This window comes from Microcaecilia unicolor, chromosome 4 (genome assembly GCF_901765095.1).
Source record: "Microcaecilia unicolor chromosome 4, aMicUni1.1, whole genome shotgun sequence".
NCBI classification, from domain to species: Eukaryota; Metazoa; Chordata; class Amphibia; order Gymnophiona; family Siphonopidae; genus Microcaecilia; species Microcaecilia unicolor.
The window spans coordinates 17,127,226-17,141,024 of NC_044034.1; the positions used below are offsets into that span (position 1 = coordinate 17,127,226).

General features: G+C 48.3%; 1 protein-coding gene across 1 annotated transcript in view; it reads left to right on the plus strand.

The window, feature by feature from the left end:
- Positions 1-13,799, plus strand: part of ATG16L2 (autophagy related 16 like 2) — a 104,605-nt gene that overhangs the window by 7,902 nt on the left and 82,904 nt on the right. The gene's annotated exons all lie outside the window — the stretch shown is intronic.

Consider the following 13,799-nt stretch of genomic DNA (forward strand, 5'->3'; position numbering starts at 1 on the left):
TCAGGCCCCACTTAGCTACGCCACCGCCTTTCAAGGTACCAGCAAAGCGGTTTACAATGTTATTATATACAGATACTTTCTCTGTCCCTAGTGGGCTCACAATCTAAGTTAAACACTGAATATCGACTCTTGCATAATTTCTGTGTTTGTCAAACACCTGAATGCGGCCTGACATTTATTATCCGGGTCTAATTCAGTCCGTGGCTGTTAGAGGCTTTAAAACCAGTGGCTGCCGTGGGATGAATATCACCTGATTAGTGGTTGTTACACCCTGCAAAATCAACATTTGGTGTGAACAGCAAACAGAAATGGCCAGTTTGAGGACAAGGAGAGAGCGCAAGCTGAAAAATGCGCACTTGCGGAGCGGCATTTTAGAAAGGAAACCCAACTCCGAATATGGGCGTCCAAGTCAGTAGATCATAAACGGATACCCATCTTGCATGCGTTTCAAAACAGGATACAGTCTGTTCTAAAGTACATGTGAGAGTGACGTCGGTGAGCTGGAAATGCCCAGCATGTAACGTCCATTTTCCAAACGGAAACATCCAAATTGTGAATGGGGAAAACAAATTGTCGTGGACATCTGCGTGGCGTCATAGGAAGGTCCATCTTAAAAAATAACCACACCTACCTCCATGCAGAATACAGGGGTGGTCTAGTGATTAGAGCAGTGGGTTGAGCATCAGGGCACTCCAATCCAAATCCTACTTCAGCTTTTTGTGATTTTGTTTTACTTATGAATCCTCCAGGAACAGAAAAATACCTACTGCACCTGACTGTACACCACTTCAATAGCCTTCAGGCCAGTGGCGTAGTTACGTGGGGCTACAGGGGGCCTAGGCCCCCTCAAATTTCCTCTGGGCCCCTGGGTTTGCTGGCGGGGGTCCCCAACCACCACCAGCTGAAGCCTTGTCCAGCGCTGGTCTCCTGCGATGCTGCGTTGCCTGCCCCTGCTCTTTCTTCTCCCTCACGTCCTCCACGCTCCTTTTAGTGAAATTGAGCATTCTCAGTTTCACTAAAAGCAGCATACAGGATGTGAGGGGGAAGAGAGAGCAGGGCAGTGCCGGAGAAGACTTCAGCTGACGGGGGTTGGGGACCCCCGCCAGCCAAGATATTTCCTGCAGCAGTGGGTGGGGAGCGGCCGGGGGGGGGGGGGCCGCAGACCAAAATTGCCCCCCCACCCCGGGCTCTGGCCCCCTCCCACTGTGAGGTCTGGCTACGCCCCTGCTTCAGGCTTGCAGGTGTCTTATTATTCAGGCAAAGTAAGTTATTTTCTGTCTCTGGAGGGCTAATAATTTAAAAATAAAAGCTTGAGTGGGATTTGAACCTGTACCCCTTGGTATCTACGAAAACAGCAGGGTAATCAATCTGCAAACTCCAAGATGGACACCAAACGAAGCAGGTACGTATGTGGAAAACAATATTTAATTGATATGGATCAATAAAAAATTAACAAGCCCGACACAGGCCGTGTTTCGCCCCACTGGGCTGCATCAGGGGCTAATCGATATCTATAAAAACATACAGTGGTGGAAATAAGTATTTGATCCCTTGCTGATTTTGTAAGTTTGCCCACTGACAAAGACATGAGCAGCCCATAATTGAAGGGTAGGTTATTGGTAACAGTGAGAGATAGCACATCACAAATTAAAACCGGAAAATCACATTGTGGAAAGTATATGAATTTATTTGCATTCTGCAGAGGGAAATAAGTATTTGATCCCCCACCAACCAGTAAGAGATCTGGCCCCTACAGACCAGGTAGATGCTCCAAATCAACTCGTTACCTGCATGACAGACAGCTGTCGGCAATGGTCACCTGTATGAAAGACACCTGTCCACAGACTCAGTGAATCAGTCAGACTCTAACCTCTACAAAATGGCCAAGAGCAAGGAGCTGTCTAAGGATGTCAGGGACAAGATCATACACCTGCACAAGGCTGGAATGGGCTACAAAACCATCAGTAAGACGCTGGGCGAGAAGGAGACAACTGTTGGTGCCATAGTAAGAAAATGGAAGAAGTACAAAATGACTGTCAATCGACAAAGATCTGGGGCTCCACGCAAAATCTCACCTCGTGGGGTATCCTTGATCATGAGGAAGGTTAGAAATCAGCCTACAACTACAAGGGGGGAACTTGTCAATGATCTCAAGGCAGCTGGGACCACTGTCACCACGAAAACCATTGGTAACACATTACGACATAACGGATTGCAATCCTGCAGTGCCCGCAAGGTCCCCCTGCTCCGGAAGGCACATGTGACGGCCCGTCTGAAGTTTGCCAGTGAACACCTGGATGATGCCGAGAGTGATTGGGAGAAGGTGCTGTGGTCAGATGAGACAAAAATTGAGCTCTTTGGCATGAACTCAACTCGCCGTGTTTGGAGGAAGAGAAATGCTGCCTATGACCCAAAGAACACCGTCCCCACTGTCAAGCATGGAGGTGGAAATGTTATGTTTTGGGGGTGTTTCTCTGCTAAGGGCACAGGACTACTTCACCGCATCAATGGGAGAATGGATGGAGCCATGTACCGTACAATTCTGAGTGACAACCTCCTTCCCTCCGCCAGGGCCTTAAAAATGGGTCGTGGCTGGGTCTTCCAGCACGACAATGACCCAAAACATACAGCCAAGGCAACAAAGGAGTGGCTCAGGAAGAAGCACATTAGGGTCATGGAGTGGCCTAGCCAGTCACCAGACCTTAATCCCATTGAAAACTTATGGAGGGAGCTGAAGCTGCGAGTTGCCAAGCGACAGCCCAGAACTCTTAATGATTTAGAGATGATCTGCAAAGAGGAGTGGACCAAACTTCCTCCTGACATGTGTGCAAACCTCATCATCAACTACAGAAGACGTCTGACCGCTGTGCTTGCCAACAAGGGTTTTGCCACCAAGTATTAGGTCTTGTTTGCCAGAGGGATTAAATACTAATTTCCCTCTGCAGAATGCAAATAAATTCATATACTTTCCACAATGTGATTTTCCGGATTTAATTTGTGATGTGCTATCTCTCACTGTTACCAATAACCTACCCTTCAATTATGGGCTGCTCATGTCTTTGTCAGTGGGCAAACTTACAAAATCAGCAAGGGATCAAATACTTATTTCCACCACTGTATAGTCTCCACTTGAGTATCTATTTGTTGAACTCGCAATTAAAATGCACACTTTGACAGATACTTGTATGGTGGCATATGTCGGTTCACGATTTTAGGTTTGTTTTTGTGAAGTGCCATCTGTCAAAGTGTGCGTTTTAATTGCGAGTTCAACAAATAGATACTCAAGTGGAGACTATATGTTTTTATAGATATCGATTAGCCCCTGATGCAGCCCAGTGGGGCGAAACACGGCCTGTGTCGGGCTTGTTAATTTTTTATTGATCCATATCAATTAAATATTGTTTTCCACATACGTATCTGCTTCGTTTGGTGTCCCCCTTGGTGTCTACTGCACTGACCATTAGGCTCAGATCTGTATGGAGGGTTATTAAGAATATTCACAGTTCCTGAAGCTGGTCATAGAGCCTGGTATCCCCTTCCGGTTTCACTTTTCAGGGGAGAGGGAGGGGGGGCTGCAACCACTGGGGGTTTAAGGAGGTGTCTTACCTTAATCCCTTAGGTGGGCAGCTGCTCAGTCAGAGCACCTTTCTGTAACCTGGATGTGCCAAGTACCAGCTCTAAATAACAATGTCCATCTTTTTTAGGGTTACCATACGTCCGGCTTTACTCGGCTATGGCAACTGGGCAGGTCTTTTCCAGCCTGCCTGTTTATCCGGATTTGCGGAAGGGCAGGCGGGCCCTTAGGGTGTCCTATCCTCCCCTCCCCTCCTTTACTTTAGCGTGGTGCCCTGGTGGTCTAGTGACCTCTTGGGGGGCAGGAAAGAGCCCCCTCTTTCCTGCCTGGCATGTCTGCAGACAGTCTTGCTCCCGGTGCCGATTCAAAATGGCTGCCGAGAGTTCAAGCGGCGGCCTCGCGAGACTTCTGCCCTTTCTGCATCGCCTCACCCTATGCTTGGAATAAACTTCCTGAGCCCTTATGCCAAGCCCCCTCCCTACCCATCTTCAAATCTTTGCTCAAAGCCCACCTCTTCAATGTTGCTTTCGGCACCTAACCTTTATACCTTTCAGGAAATCTAGACTGCCCCTATTTGACTGACTGTACATTTGTCCTTTAGATTGTAAACTCCTTGAGCATGGACTGTCCTTCTATGTTAAATTGTACAGTGCTGCGTAACCCTAGTAGCGCTTTAGAAATGTTAAGTAGTAGTAGGATCGGACCTCCCAGTCTTTCCTACTCCTCCAGAGGTGCATTTCTTCGAGCTGCTGCCTCGGGTGCTCCCGGGGGTTTAACCCTTTCTACCCATCCAGAGGTCTCACAGTTACCGCTCTTATGAACAGCAAATACTCCTTGGTCAGTCTTAGGTTATTGGGCCCGATTAAGATACCCCCTCTTCTCGCGGGTCTTGGTGGGGGCGAAGGCAACCAAACACTTCCATAACCTTCGTAACCCACCCCTCACTATGACATCTTTTTTCACGTATTCTCTCCTAATCCTCCCCCTGGGCTGGGCTCTCCTCCACCCTCCCACTCAGGGAATCTGGAGAGTTCTAGAAATCTCCCAGGGGGGGGGGGGGGGGAATTCTCAAACCCAGTTTACCAGGGGGATTACATTAATTTAGGAGTTTTCTGACATTTTTAGTATACATTTAGGAACTCAGCCCTAGTAAATTTTCAAGGAGACCAATTTAGGAGCGTAACTCAAAGGTACATGGCAGTAAGGGGTGGTTGAGACAGCCGGATTGCCTGCATGGTAGGGAAGGGAGAGGTGGCAGCAGTCTTCAGATGGTGGGGCTTGGGATCCCATGTGTTTTCCCTTTTAGACAAGCCAAACTAGGATGTTGCTGCTCAAGGACGGGATCCTTCCTTCCGTGGGAAATGCAGAGGACAAGAGTTACTGTATCTTCCACTGCTTGGGAAACTCTTTCCTGCTTGACCTTCTCCATAGTACAACAGTAAATCCTACCTGAATGAAAAGCATTTGCCTTGCTTTCTCCCCACTGATCTGCAGGAGGGAATTTACAGACTCCTGCCCACCCACCTGCAGCTGCTCCCTATGTTCCATCACTGGCAGGGTTCACTGTGTGGTATTCACAGAAACGGAGGTTTTGCCTCATTCCCTATTTTTAAAGGAATTTATTAGTTGGGAAACAAAGGGATCACCCCAGGCTGTCAGTGCTCTCTGAAGTATTCCTCCTTCATACCAGTGACTTGTTCAGAGTCACAGGGAGAGTTGGTGGCAGAGCTGGGATTAGAACTGAGGCACAGAGATAAAGTAACAGAGCTGGGATTAGAAGTGAGACACATGGAGATAAAGGAACAGAGCTGGGATTAGAACTGAGACACATGGAGATAAAGGAACAGAGCTGGGATTAGAACTGAGACACAGGGAGATAAAGGAGCAGAGCCAGGATTAGAACTGAGACACAGGGAGATAAAGGAGCAGAGCCGGGATTAGAATTGACACACAGGGGGATAAAGGAACAGAGCTGGGATTAGAACTGAGACACAGGGAGATAAAGGAGCAGAGCCGGGATTAGAACTGAGACACATGGAGATAAAGGAGCAGGGCCGGGATTAGAACTGAGACACAGGGAGATAAAAGAACAGAGCCAGGATTAGATCTGAGACACAGGGAGATAAAGGAACAGAGCTGGGATTAGAACTGAGATACAGGGAGATAAAGGAGCAGAGCCGGGATTAGAATTGAGACACAGGGAGATAAAGGAACAGAGCCAGGATTAGATCTGAGACACAGGGAGATAAAGGAACAGAGCCAGGATTAGATCTGAGACACAGGGAGATAAAGGAACAGAGCTGGGATTAGAACTGAGATACAGGGAGATAAAGGAGCAGAGCCGGGATTAGAATTGAGACACAGGGAGATAAAAGAACAGAGCCAGGATTAGATCTGAGACACAGGGAGATAAAGGAACAGAGCTGGGATTAGAACTGAGATACAGGGAGATAAAGGAGCAGGGCCAGGATTAGAACTGAGACACAGGGAGATAAAGGAACAGAGCCGGGTTTAGAACTGAGACACAGGGAGATAAAGGAACAGAGCCAGGATTAGAACTGAGACACAGATAAAGGAACAGAGCTGGGATTAGAACTGAGACACATGGAGATAAAGGAACAGAGCTGAGATTAGAACTGAGACACAGGGAGATAAAGGAACAGAGCCGGGTTTAGAACTGAGACACAGGGAGATAAAGGAGCAGAGCCGGGATTAGAACTGAGACACAGGGAGATAAAGGAGCAGAGCCGAGATTAGAACTGAGACACAGGGAAATAAAGGAGCAGAGCCGGGATTAGAACTGAGACACATGGAGATAAAGGAGCAGGGCCGGGATTAGAACTGAGACACAGGGAGATAAAGGAGCAGAGCCGGGATTAGAACTGAGACACATGGAGATAAAGGAGCAGAGCCGGGATTAGAACTGAGACACATGGAGATAAAGGAGCAGAGCCGGGATTAGAACTGAGACACATAGAGATAAAGGAGCAGAGCTGGGATTAGAATTGACACACAGGGGGATAAAGGAACAGAGCTGGGATTAGAACTGAGACACAGGGAGATAAAGGAACAGAGCCGGGATTAGAACTGAGACACATGGAGATAAAGGAGCAGAGCTGGGATTAGAATTGACACACAGGGGGATAAAGGAACAGAGCTGGGATTAGAACTGAGACACAGGGAGATAAAGGAACAGAGCCGGGATTAGAACTGAGACACATGGAGATAAAGGAACAGAGCTGGGATTAGAACTGAGACACAGGGAGATAAAGGAGCAGAGCCGGGATTAGAACTGAGACACAGGGAGATAAAGGAGCAGAGCCGAGATTAGAACTGAGACACAGGGAAATAAAGGAGCAGAGCCGGGATTAGAACTGAGACACATGGAGATAAAGGAGCAGGGCCGGGATTAGAACTGAGACACAGGGAGATAAAGGAGCAGAGCCGGGATTAGAACTGAGACACATGGAGATAAAGGAGCAGAGCCGGGATTAGAACTGAGACACATGGAGATAAAGGAGCAGAGCCGGGATTAGAACTGAGACACATAGAGATAAAGGAGCAGAGCTGGGATTAGAACTGAGACACATAGAGATAAAGGAGCAGAGCTGGGATTAGAATTGACACAGGGGGATAAAGGAACAGAGCTGGGATTAGAACTGAGACACAGGGAGATAAAGGAACAGAGCCGGGATTAGAACTGAGACACATGGAGATAAAGGAGCAGAGCTGGGATTAGAATTGACACACAGGGGGATAAAGGAACAGAGCTGGGATTAGAACTGAGACACAGGGAGATAAAGGAACAGAGCTGGGATTAGAACTGAGACACATGGAGATAAAGGAACAGAGCTGGGATTAGAACTGAGACACTTAGAGATAAAGGAGCAGAGCTGGGATTAGAATTGACACACGGGGATAAAGGAACAGAGCTGGGATTAGAACTGAGACACAGGAAGATAAAGGAGCAGAGCCGAGATTAGAACTGAGACACATGGAGATAAAGGAGCAGGGCCGGGATTAGAACTGAGACACATGGAGATAAAGGAGCAGAGCCGAGATTAGAACTGAGACACAGGGAGATAAAGGAGCAGGGCCGGGATTAGAACTGAGACACAGGGAGATAAATGAACAGAGCTGGGATTAGAACTGAGACACATGGAGATAAAGGAACAGAGCTGGGATTAGAACTGAGACACATAGAGATAAAGGAGCAGAGCTGGGATTAGAATTGACACACAGGGGGATAAAGGAACAGAGCTGGGATTAGAACTGAGACACAGGGAGATAAAGGAGCAGAGCCGAGATTAGAACTGAGACACAGGGAAATAAAGGAGCAGAGCCGGGATTAGAACTGAGACACATGGAGATAAAGGAGCAGGGCCGGGATTAGAACTGAGACACAGGGAGATAAAGGAGCAGAGCCGGGATTAGAACTGAGACACATGGAGATAAAGGAGCAGGGCCGGGATTAGAACTGAGACAGGGAGATAAAGGAGCAGGGCCGGGATTAGAACTGAGACACAGGGAGATAAAGGAGCAGGGCCGGGATTAGAACTGAGACACAGGGAGATAAAGGAACAGAGCTGGGATTAGAACTGAGACAGAGATAAAGGAGCAGAGCTGGGATTAGAATTGACACGGGGATAAAGGAACAGAGCTGGGATTAGAACTGAGACACAGGGAGATAAAGGAACAGAGCTGGGATTAGAACTGAGACACAGGGAGATAAAGGAGCAGAGCTGGGATTAGAACTGAGACACAGGAAGATAAAGAGAGCCGAGATTAGAACTGAGACACAGGGAAATAAAGGAGCAGAGCCGGGATTAGAACTGAGACACATGGAGATAAAGGAACAGAGCTGGGATTAGAACTGAGACACATGGAGATAAAGGAACAGAGCTGGGATTAGAACTGAGACACATAGAGATAAAGGAGCAGAGCTGGGATTAGAATTGACACACAGGGGGATAAAGAAACAGAGCTGGGATTAGAACTGAGACACAGGGAGATAAAGGAGCAGAGCTGGGATTAGAACTGAGACACAGGAAGATAAAGGAACAGAGCCGAGATTAGAACTGAGACACAGGGAAATAAAGGAACAGAGCCGAGATTAGAACTGAGACACAGGGAAATAAAGGAGCAGAGCCGGGATTAGAACTGAGACACATGGAGATAAAGGAGCAGGGCTGGGATTAGAACTGAGACACATGGAGATAAAGGAGCAGGGCTGGGATTAGAACTGAGACACAGGGAGGTAAAGGAACAGAGCCGGGATTAGAACTGAGACACAGATAAAGGAACAGAGCTGGGATTAGAATTGACACACAGGGAGATAAAGGAACAGAGCTGGGATTAGAACTGAGACACAGGGAAATAAAGGAGCAGAGCCGGGATTAGAACTGAGACACAGGGAAATAAAGGAGCAGAGCCGAGATTAGAACTGAGACACAGGGAAATAAAGGAGCAGAGCCGGGATTAGAACTGAGACACATGGAGATAAAGGAGCAGGGCTGGGATTAGAACTGAGACACAGGGAGGTAAAGGAACAGAGCCGGGATTAGAACTGAGACACAGATAAAGGAACAGAGCTGGGATTAGAATTGACACACAGGGAGATAAAGGAACAGAGCTGGGATTAGAACTGAGACACAGGGAGATAAAGGAACAGAGCCAGGATTAGAACTGAGACACAGATAAAGGAACAGAGCCGGGATTAGAACTGAGACACATGGAGATAAAGGAACAGAGCTGGGTTTAGAAGTGAGACACAGGGAGATAAAGGAATAGAGCCAGGATTAGAACTGAGACGCAGATAAAGGAACAGAGCCGGGATTAGAACTGAGACACATGGAGATAAAGGAACAGAGCTGGGTTTAGAACTGAGACACAGGGAGATAAAAGAACAGAGCTGGGATTAGATCTGAGACACAGGGAGATAAAGGAACAGAGCCGGGATTTGAACTGAGACACAGGGAGATAAAGGAACAGAGCTGGGATTAGAACTGAGACACAGGGAGATAAAAGAACAGAGCTGGGATTAGATCTGAGACACAGGGAGATAAATGAATAGAGCCGGGATTAGAACTGAGACACAGGGAGATAAAGGAACAGAGCTGGGATTAGAAGTGAGACACAGGGGGATAAAGGAACAGAGCTGGGTTTAGAACTGAGACACAGGGAGATAAAGGAACAGAGCCAGGATTTGAACTGAGACACAGATGAAGGAACAGAGCCGGGATTAGAACTGAGACACATGGAGATAAAGGAACAGAGCCGGGATTAGAACTGAGACACATGGAGATAAAGGAACAGAGCTGGGATTAGAACTGAGACACAGGGAGATAAAGGAACTGAGACACAGATAAAGGAACAGAGCCAGGATTAGAACTGAGACACATGGAGATAAAGGAACAGAGCTGGGTTTAGAACTGAGACACAGGGAGATAAAGGAACAGAGCTGGGATTAGAACTGAGACACAGGGAGATAAAGTGATGTCCAGAGAACTAAGGCACAGCCAGGCAGGATTTACTACAAAATTTGCTGACAGGATTCTGTGATGTTCCACTGCAATGTGGTAACATGGATGTGAGGTTCTCTTGTGGACTTTAAGAAGGTTTCATGAATACAGTATATCAAGGAAGGCAGCGGACTGGCTTGTGCATCCATTCTGATCCTAGAAAAGTCTACATATCTGAACCTTTCACTCTATTGCTACCAGGCAGAAAGCAACTTTCACAGCCTAACATTAGCTGTCTGTGTGACAGAAGCCAAATTCCACATCTCTCTGCCTACCCAAGCTCTCATTGCTTCCACAGCCAGGGAAATGTGGGTGTGGGTGTTGGGGGGGGGGGGGGGGGGGGGAGGGGGTTACAGAGAGACAAGGTTCAGCTGCTGTACAATTCAGTCTTGCTTTCTTTCCAGAAGGAATATCCTGATGGTTGGCACAGTTGCCTCAAAACCAGGGGAATTGGGTTCAATTCCTGCTGCATCTCCTTGTGACCCTGGGCAAGTCACGTAACCCTCCATTGCCCCGGGTACAATACTTGGATTGTGAGCCCAGTGGGGACAGAGAAACGTACCTGCATATAATTGCTTTGGTTGCACCACAGAAAGGTGGTATATCAAATCCCCTTCCCTTTTCCCCTTATTCCAGTACATAACATAGTAACATAGTAGATGACGGCAGAAAAAGACCTGCACGGTCCATCCAGTCTGCCCAACAAGATAACTCATATGTGCTACTTTTTGTGTATACCCTACTTTGATTTGCACCTGTGTTCTTCAGGGCACAGACCGTATAAGTCTGCCCAGCACTATCCCCGCCTCCCAACCACCGGCTCTGGCACAGACTGTATAAGTCTGCCCAGCACTATCCCCGCCTCCCAACCACCAGCCCTGCCTCCCAACCACTGGCTCTGGCACAGACTGTATAAGTCTGCCCAGCACTATCCCTGCCTCCCAACCACCAGCCCTGCCTCCCAACCACCGGCTCTGGCACAGACCGTATAAGTCTGCCCAGCACTATCCCCGCCCCCCAACCACCAGCCCCGCCTCCCGATCTTGACTAAGTGGCAGATAGCGACCAGAAGGGCCATTGAGTGCCCAGGGTCCCCTCCTGGAAGATCACCCACAATCCCTGCTGTAGTGTCCAGAGGAATTGAGGGGATGATTCACATTTTAGTGGTTGTTTTAATGTCACCAGGTCCTAATATTGTTTGAAGGACTGAAAAACTGTTCTGTATTAAACGTGTTGTGAAACACGTTATCTCTGCCTTCCTGCCTGTCTCATCTGCCCTCCTTTTTCTTTCTCAGTTTCCATGTTCATCTTTATTTCCCCTTCTTCCCCGTCTCCTCCCCCATTTCTCAGGACCCTAGGGGAAGTACCATGACACTACTGCTATAGGTTGTGGCTGTCAATCTGAACCCAGAGCCAGCACGGGCAGAAGTGAGTGTGGTCAACTCCTGTTCATTCTGCCCTAGACCAGCAGGGCATCCTTAAGTTAGGGCCTACAGGGGGGGTTGGGGTAGTCTTCCGGAGGGGAGGTGGATGCTTATGGAGGAGGCCTCCTCAAGAGAGGGATGCTCTTGGAGGAGGGGGTAGATGCTCCTCGGGCCATGGTGGTCAGCGTTAATAATCTTAATTGCTGTTTACATTTGCATGTTAATCAGAAATATTAACAGTGATTAATCAACAGCACTAGAAAAATATATTTATCTACATTTCTATGTATATAGAAAAGGGACGGAGGCCTGCCTCTGTAAACGCCCATGGATTGGACCGTGTAAAGCATCTAAGTGTTGCCTATCTTCGTCCGACTCTCTGTTTTCATGGAATTAACTGGCTCCAATATGGCGGTCTGCCCTTAGGAAGCCAGAGATGGACATGCAAGAGTGCCTCTGGGTACAGGCCTCATCTCTTCACTAGCTTCCGATCAGGTACCGCATACAGTTCAAGCTTCTCCTACTAACCTACAAATGCACTCGATCCACAGCCCCTCCTTACCTCTCTACCCTCATCTCCCCTTACATTCCTACCCGTAACCTCCGCTGTCAAGACAAATCCCTCCTTTCAGTACCCTTCTCCACCACCACCAACTCCAGGCTCCGCCCTTTCTGCCTCGCCTCACCCCATGCTTGGAACAAACTCCCTGAGCCCATACGCCAGGCAGGCCAGTGCCAAGGGTCTGTGCCGCCCCCCCCCCCCCCCCCCCCGCAGACAAACAGTTGGCGCCCCCCCTGCAGATGAACAGTTGGCGCGCGCGCCCCCCCCCCCCCGTGATGATGATTGCGGCGCGCCCTGGGGGCCTTTAAATCTTTTACTTGCAGTCGCAGCAGTGTCTGTGAAAGCGGAGCGCTGCCGACGTCTCCCTTCCCTTCGCGCTGTTGGTTCCCTCAGTGTCCCGCCGTCTTCTAGGCGCGGGGCGAGGGTAAGCACCGCGGTGGCGCCCTCCAGAGGTGGGCGCCCTCCTGCGGTGCTTACCCCGCTTACCGCATCGGCACGGCCCTGACGCCAGGCCCCCTCCCTGCCCATCTTCAAATCATTACTCAAAGCCCACCTCTTCAATGTCGCCTTCGGCACCTAACCACCACACCTCTACTCAAGAAATCTAGACTGCATCAACTTGACATTTCGTCCTTTAGATTGTAAGCTCCTCTGAGCAGGGACCGTCCTTCTTTGTTGATCTGTACAGCGCTGCGTAACCCTAGTAGCGCTCTAGAAATGTTAAGTAGTAGTAGTAGTAGTACAGGCCTCATCTCGCAGCATGGCAGGCACCGGTCCGTTTTCTTTCAAAAGTCTGCTGTGTTGTGGAACTGCTTTGTATTTCTAAGAAAGTCCAGTACGGTAGGGAACGACCAAAGACGAGAACTGGCCCTCATGGCTAGTGTGACTCCCATAGACTTGCTCAGAGTTCATTGTGTATGTTATTTGATGTATCTTATGGCATCATAGCCAGAGCCATGGCCCGTGTCGTGGATATAGAATAAAAGCATTTATTGAGAGCCAGGTCTACCTTGTTCATTGGTCGTCGTCACTGTACTTCCTCCGTCTACAACCCTGAGGGGGAACTGAATCTTCCAGTTTTTGCTAAGAAAGTACTATGAGATGGATTTCCTTAAGAACCAGTCCTGTTGGGAGTGGGGAATTTTGCAAATTTACCTATAATCAGAAATGCCCAAACCTGTCCTGGTAACCTGATAAGCAGCCACGGTTTCAGGATGTCTTTGGTGAATATGCATGACAAATTTTATATTTTCTGAATTATCAATGTATTTAAATTTATGGCATGTGTATTCATGAGTGGAGGAGTAGCCTAGTGGTTAGTGCAGCTCCTTGTGACTCTGGGCAAGTCACTTAACCCTCCATTGCCCCTGCTACAAAATAAGTACCTGAATATATGTAAACCACTTTGAAAGTAGTTGCAAAACCCTCAGAAAGGCGGTATGTCAAGTCCCAGTTCCCTTTCCCTATTTGAGATTCTACATGGAATGTTGCTACTATTGAGGTTCTGTTGCTGCTATTTGAGATTCTACATGGAATGTTAATGTTGCTATTCCACTAGCAACATTCCATGTAGAAGCCTGCCCTTGCAGATCAGCAACGCGGCCGCGCAGGCTTCTGTTTCTGTGAGTCTGTCAGATTCTACATGGAATGTTAATGTTGCTATTCCACTAGCAACATTCCATGTAGAAGCCTGCCCTTGCAGATCAGCAACGCGGCCG